Source organism: Eleutherodactylus coqui, chromosome 2, assembly GCF_035609145.1.
Source record: "Eleutherodactylus coqui strain aEleCoq1 chromosome 2, aEleCoq1.hap1, whole genome shotgun sequence".
NCBI classification, from domain to species: domain Eukaryota; kingdom Metazoa; phylum Chordata; class Amphibia; order Anura; family Eleutherodactylidae; genus Eleutherodactylus; species Eleutherodactylus coqui.
In genome coordinates, this window is record NC_089838.1 from 69,382,603 (window position 1) to 69,389,515 (window position 6,913).

At 45.4% G+C, this 6,913-nt stretch overlaps 1 pseudogene; it reads right to left on the reverse strand.

The window, feature by feature from the left end:
* Positions 1–3,690: 3,690 nt before the first annotated feature.
* LOC136609988 (uncharacterized) lies at positions 3,691–4,420 on the reverse strand (annotated as a pseudogene).
* Positions 4,421–6,913: the final 2,493 nt, after the last annotated feature.

Here is a 6,913-nt window from a genome sequence, read left to right on the forward strand (position 1 = left end):
GAAAACAATTGGAAACACTCTGTGATCCTCCATCTGATTGGCTAAACGTCACAGCATTCAACCAATCAGAGGCAGCACTTACAGGAGGCGGGGATATTTCAATCCCCCGGCCATAAGAGATGATGACGAACAGTGCTGGGGACTGGGAAGAAGATGCAGTGGAGATGGACAGCGCTTGTAAGGTGATGTATTCTTTTTTTTTTTTTTTCCCTGCAGCTAGGGCTTATTTTCAGGGTAGGGCATCAATTTCAACCACTGAAAATCCTCGCAAGGGGTGCTACAAAGTCGAACGACTTTGTAGTGCCACAAAATCAAGGTATCGTCGCAAGAAAATGCAGCTATGTTGCACGGAACAGCAATGCAATATCGCTGCAATTTTTTCGCGTGGCTATCGTATCGCCCATGTGGATGCGGCCTAAGAGGGACACAGTGGAACTAGAGTGGGCGATGATTACATTGACCAAGATAATTAAGGGAAAGGGTGAAGGGTGAACTGACTATCAAGACGGATGATCAAACTTATTGGCTTAGGGTCGCTCTAATTACAATGTACAAATATTACAATGGATAACATGGAGATTTACCCAATTATTTTTTTTATATCTTGGTATGTAACCATGACAAGGGGCATCTACTACATCTATGTCGAAAAAAGACGATTTTACCATCATAACAAACAGAGCTTATATACTGTAAGAGCAGTGCTGCAATGGAAATCTCTGCCACAAGATGTTCTGATGGTTGATTCAAACTACTAACGACCACTTGTCTGTCCAATTTGTATGTGTATGTGACATGTGAGTTACATACACAGCCTGAGAGCACCTGCGATAATGTCAGTTATTACCGGCTCTTCGCTCCGCCCCCTGATCACATGATTGTGATGTCATCATAGGTCCTTTACACATACATAGCTGGCAGTGCATATTGACAAACAACATAGTCCATCCCCACTATCTTCACATCTCCTGAACGTGATATCATGTCATCACAAATGCTAATGCCGCCAACACCAGTCCAGCCTTCATCTAATCACCAACCGCTGCCCAGTGTTGAAACTTACCGTCGCTGTTGTGCAGACTTGTCACCACAGAGGGTTCAACACCACCGTGTAGCTAATGCAGCTTACATGACACAGGGACAACCCGCGATTTCACCTCAGCTGTGTGTGTGACATGCATGCAGCAGAGCTGTGTGGCGCATTGCGCCACAAGAAACACTGGTACTATACTATAATTTCCTATTAAATATTACTCAATTACTACTTCAAAAAGGATTTGAATGTCTTGAATCGAAAGTTATCGATACTAGATTTCTGGCGATGGATGCTTACCATATTTGGAGTCAAGAAAGAATTTTTACCCTAATATTGGGCAATTGGTGTCCAACTCATAGGAGTTTTTGACTCCCTCTAGATCAATATGGTAGGATCATAGGTTGGACTAGAACTGGACTAGGACTGAAAGTGAATCATACATAGTATGAAATCATTTGCGGATATGCGGCTGATTTCCATGGCAAAAATAGCACAAAATGATACAGATTTTGACAGTTTTTAGATGTGGAATTTGCTGTGGGAGTAGTAATAGCATTCCCCTATGCCAGCCCCAGCAATAAGAGTGCCCCACAAAGTAGCCCCATAAAGTATTAGCACTGCCCCTAAGACCCGTGTACTTGCCCTCCTACCGGTCTTCACAGTGAGATCAGTTCTTCGTACCACCTTTTCTATCATATGCAGTTGCTAATGTGTGGCCTTTTGCTTTTTTGCAACAGGACAAGAACGCAGACACACGGCGGAGAACAGTCCACCTGAAGTCATTCTCCATCTCCACCACAGGAGGCTGAGGAGCAACACACTGGTAGGTATAAACATAGATAGTTGCTGCTCTCATAAATTTTTGGTTTAACACCATCATTTTCTTATGCAGCACAGGAAGAGTCACCAGACATGGTGTTTTCTCCGGGGTCGTACACGCCACCCACTCCTCAATCCCCAATGAGCCCACCGCCGCTCCCGCCTGAGTCTCCACCTGGCCTGTGAAGTGTCATTTTCTGCAACTCATTCTCAGGCAGTAGAATTCATACAGTTCTCTCAGTTCTGTCCCCTTTTACATGGGACAATTATCATCCCATATTAAAGTTTGCAGAAACTGAATGACTGGACGAGACTTGACCAATATTTTAGTGTTAAGCAGGTTAAAATCCAAAATGACTATCATTCATTGTAAACAGCAGCTGTTTGGCACTGATTGGCTGCTGCTTACAGTGAATGGAGAGGGTTGGAGGAAAACGGCGAGCTCTCCTCCAGCTGCCCCGCCTCCCTGCTGGCCCATGCTGTGAGCGAACCTGTGATACTGCTGGGGAGCCTGTAAAAGGGCCATTACAGAAAGAAACAACTCCGATAAGCATTGCGATGCATGTAGGAAATAGTTTTACGCTTGTCCTACTTTTTTTTTTTTGCGTTATCATCCATTATTTACACTGCGGCATTTGCTGTATGCCCCTTTGACTGCAATGGGAGTAAATCGTGATCCCAGCCGCAGCTGTTGCAGCCATGGTGGGGGATGCCCCTTCATCCCTGTGGATGCGACGCTGTTTGCATGAGAAAAACCATTGCATACACGGGCAAAGATGGCGAGGGTGATATCGGGTTGTGATTCACGTCCTTGCCCATGTGAAAGTTATTGTTCTATATAAAGCATAGGCTCTAAAAACAGGTTGTGCCACTGATACTCTTTATTCTGCATCGTTCCTAGGATTCCCACTGGATGAAGAGGGGGATTTTTCTTTTATTCAGGGCCCTCCACCAAATGACTGTCAATGCCTAATTAGTCCAGTCGGTGACTGGACCCCTGGTTGAAGGCGTTGGCAACCTACTCACGTGAGGGAGGGCCCGCTATTGACATTCGGGTCACTCCATTTGTCGAATGGTGCCATAGCTCCTCCCCAGTATCTGCTGTCCTCAGGATCCACTGCTTCCAAGAAGTAGGATGCAGATGGGGCCCATCCAGTGTTGTTAACTTCCGTTCTGTTAGCCAAGCTACTATGTAGTGTTTCCCGGTGTCCCATTTCAAATGTTCTGCACTGTAGTTAATTATTATGTTTATTAAGTTATAAAATTTTTTATTACAAACAAAAGACTTTGTATTTTTGCAGACATTTATTACACATTACTCAATACAGTTCAATTATATACAAGGTTAACAAGGGTAACTTAATCAGGTCAAAAAGATATTTAATTAAAATACATTTTATATATTTGAAATACATTTGCAAACATAAAATGTCAGCCAGGTCGCACATGTCATGTGGAGCGACAACTGGAAGTCCGCAGATAGCATGTTATAGCACATGGGGAGCTGACTAGATCGATACGCTTTTACTGGGGAAAGATCCAGGGTGACTGGTTCCACTCCAGATATGCATCTTGTACAACTCATACTGAGTCTTTACCCCCAAAAAACGTATCAATCAAGTCAGCTCCCCATGCCCTATTACACGAAATCTGCTGACTACCATTTTTAAAACCAGACATGGATTTGAACAAGCATTGCATATACATCATATCATTCCTGTCTGCCATGACACTGCTCCAACCGTGTTGAAGTATGTCCTGTAGCGTTCACGACACTGGATAGCATCATCACATGCACGACGAATATGATGCTTCAGAACGCCACTCTCCATAGCTCATTTCCATGCTGTCTGCATTTTGCTATTAAGCATCGATGAAGGGGAGTAGGTCTGTGCATCTCGACGCCTCAAGTAGTTGTGCAAAACACAACAGGCCAGTAATACCTTGTCTATGGTTTCGGGTAGCAAATAATTGCCAAAACGGTTGGCCATAATTCCAGAAGCATTCTCCACCACACGTCTTGCTCTTGACAGCTGATAATTGAACATTTTCTTTTCACTGTCCATATGTCTTTGGGGGTAAGCCTTAATTAGATGGGCCTACAGTGGAAAGGCCTCATCGCTAATAAAGACAGAATTCAAATTTTCTTTATTCTCTATATTGCTTGGTAGTTGCAGTTATCCCGCTTTTAACAACTCCATGAATTTGGTTTGGACTAAAACACAGCCATCCGATGCTTGCCCGTTCTTGCCGACATCGACCATCATGAATTCGTAGTTCGCATTCACGAGGGCCATCAAGATTATGATGAAGTAGCTCTTGTAGTTGTAGTAGTAGAAGCCAGAGTTAGCAGGCTGTGAAGATCCTAACATGTTTGCCATCCACGGCTCATCCACAGTTGGGGAATTGCCATTGACTTTCAAATTCATTGGCTACAGTCTTCCAATCTTCAGCGGTGCTTGGGAACTGTAGAAAGAGATCAAAGTTACTTACAAGAAATACTTTTACTTTCACTTTCGCATTCAGCTCTATGATGTGGGTGAGTGTCTCATAGCACACCATCATTGTGATGGGTGTTGAGGTGCGCTAAACCGTGCTTAGCGGCTAAGCTCCCGTACCCTCTCTGCCCCTTGTCAGCTGCCAGAAGTGGGAAGGAGCCGGACAGGGCAAGAGCTAGTGTGCTAAGCTCCTTCCCTCTCCCAGGAGTCTATGGGAGCTGCTGCCGTATTGCGGCCAGAGGATAGTTCCTGTACTATCTTTTCTGACCAGCGTAAAAATGCCCGCCCAGAATGCGCACCGTATGCACTATTTTGGATGGCCAGGTGCTTTTACACCTCAGGAATATGCCCATCTGAACTGATGCATTGTAAATCAATGCATCAGATGGGCAGTGTATATCGGCCAGGTGTGAAAATGGGGCCAATATACGCTCATGTGAATGAAGCCCTAAAATGTTATGCTGGTACTGTGTTAAAAGAACATTGAATTGCAGATGTATGCAATTTCAGTCGCCATACTCTGGAGCCCAATAACGTTTTAATTTACCTGTTGACATTGTGTGAGGCCCTGTTTTATGTGATGTCAACTGTAGTTTTTAGTGCTATCATTTTGGAGGGGTGCCGCTTTGGATCAGCTGATCAGTTTGAATGCCAAGCGGTGGACTTCCACTGATCAACTATTGATAAAATTGAGTAAATTCTTGGAAAACCCCATAAGCCCTGCTACACACAGGGTTTAATAGTTTGAACTCATGGCAGTCCTTGCAAACTTTGCTATACCCAGGCCTACCATAGCAACTATCAACACCCTGCAATTGCATCAGAAGTAGAGATGAGCGAACGTACTCTGTTCGGGTGTTTTTGGACCCGAGCACCGCTTTTTCCTAGTAACTGACTACTCGGACGACAAAAATTCGGGGGGCGGTGTGGTGGAGCGGGGGGTAGCAGTGGGAAACAGGGGGGAGCTCTTTCTCTCCCCCCCCCCCTCCCCTCTGCAACCCCCGGCGCCCCCCAAATCTTTTCGTCCGAGTAGTCAGTTACTCGGAAAAAGCGGTGCTCGAGTTCAAAAACACACGAACCGAGTACGTTCGCTCATCTCTAATTCTCTAATCAGAAGGGATCCAATGGGATGCAAGAGTGGGCACCCTTCCAACCAATGGTATACATGCAATGATCAACATTAGCAGTGGCATAGAAGCAGTAAAACAGCAGTGATAGGAGCTAGCACTGATTGTGGCAGGTGGCAGCTGTTTCAAACAGCCAGCATCTACCAGGTATGAAGTGGACTCAGCTCAGTCTGCTTCATACTCACCCCACACCTATGACATACATATGCACTCTGTGTAAGAAAAAAAAATCAAGCACCTAGGAGTTGTTGTTTTGTTGAAAAACTCAGGGCTCAGTCACACAGGCGTTTGTACGTGCGTCTGTCAGTTGCGTTTGCCGGCCGCATCTAAATAGAACCCATGCTTTTCAATGGGAACAGGCACATGTCCGAATTTTACATGTGCACAAATGCATGCGACGAAAATTATAGGACATGGTTCGCAGAACGCATGTAACTGTGTTCTGCGGCAAACGGTGTTCTGTGTATGTGAAACCCCTGGATGCTGTTGCATCCAGGGGTTTCACCTTGCTCAAAATAGGGCCGGCAGCAGCAGCACCATTCCCAATGAGAACATATAGTGAAGATCACGTTCCTCTGCCACAGCTGTCACAGGAGAGCGATGTTCTCCCATTGAATTCAATGGAGCTGGCAATACAGCTGGGTCCATTGAAAGCAATGGGCTGCCGGCAAGCGCTGCAGTGATTTTCGGGGAAGGGCTTAAAACATAAGCCCTTCCCTGAAAATCAATCCAAAAATGTGTAAAAAAAAAAAAAAAAGATACTCACCTCTCTGCAGCTTCAAGGGCTCAGCCGCGTCCAGCCAGCTCTTTTCCTGCACTGCTCTGAGTAGTATTCAGCCTGCTGAAAAGGCTGCCTCTGATTGCCTGAGCACTTTGACCAATCAGAGGCAGCTCTCAGCTGTCATTCAATGCTGTCACAGTGTCCAGTGACAATCTGACTCCCTGCGGAGATGAAGAAATCCTCTGCCACAGCTGTCACAGCTGTAGCAGAGGATCACAATGTTCTCTATATGTCAATGGGGCTGCCACAGCTGCCGCCAGACCCATTGGCCATAGGTGAAACCCCTGGATGTGACAGCATCCAGGGGTTTCACGTCCAAGGAATCCCCTGCTGCGGCTGTGATAGCGGGCAGCGCTCTTTTTGAGCGGATTAACACTGCTAGCAGAATTTTTCCACCGTGACGCCTGCTTCGGCCATGCGAATTGATGCGTTCAAAGATCCGTGTGTCAAAACGACTGTGTAACTGAGGCCTCAACATGCAGTTCCATCTCAGGGTGGTTTCACACGGGCGATAATATCGAGTGAATAAAAATGCAGAATTATGAAATTAATGATTTTCAATGGCTTCCTTCACATTTGCGATGTTTTTACTCATGCTATGTTGCAAAAGAAAAAAATCACGGCATGTTCTTTGTTTCTCTATGAAGCCTCC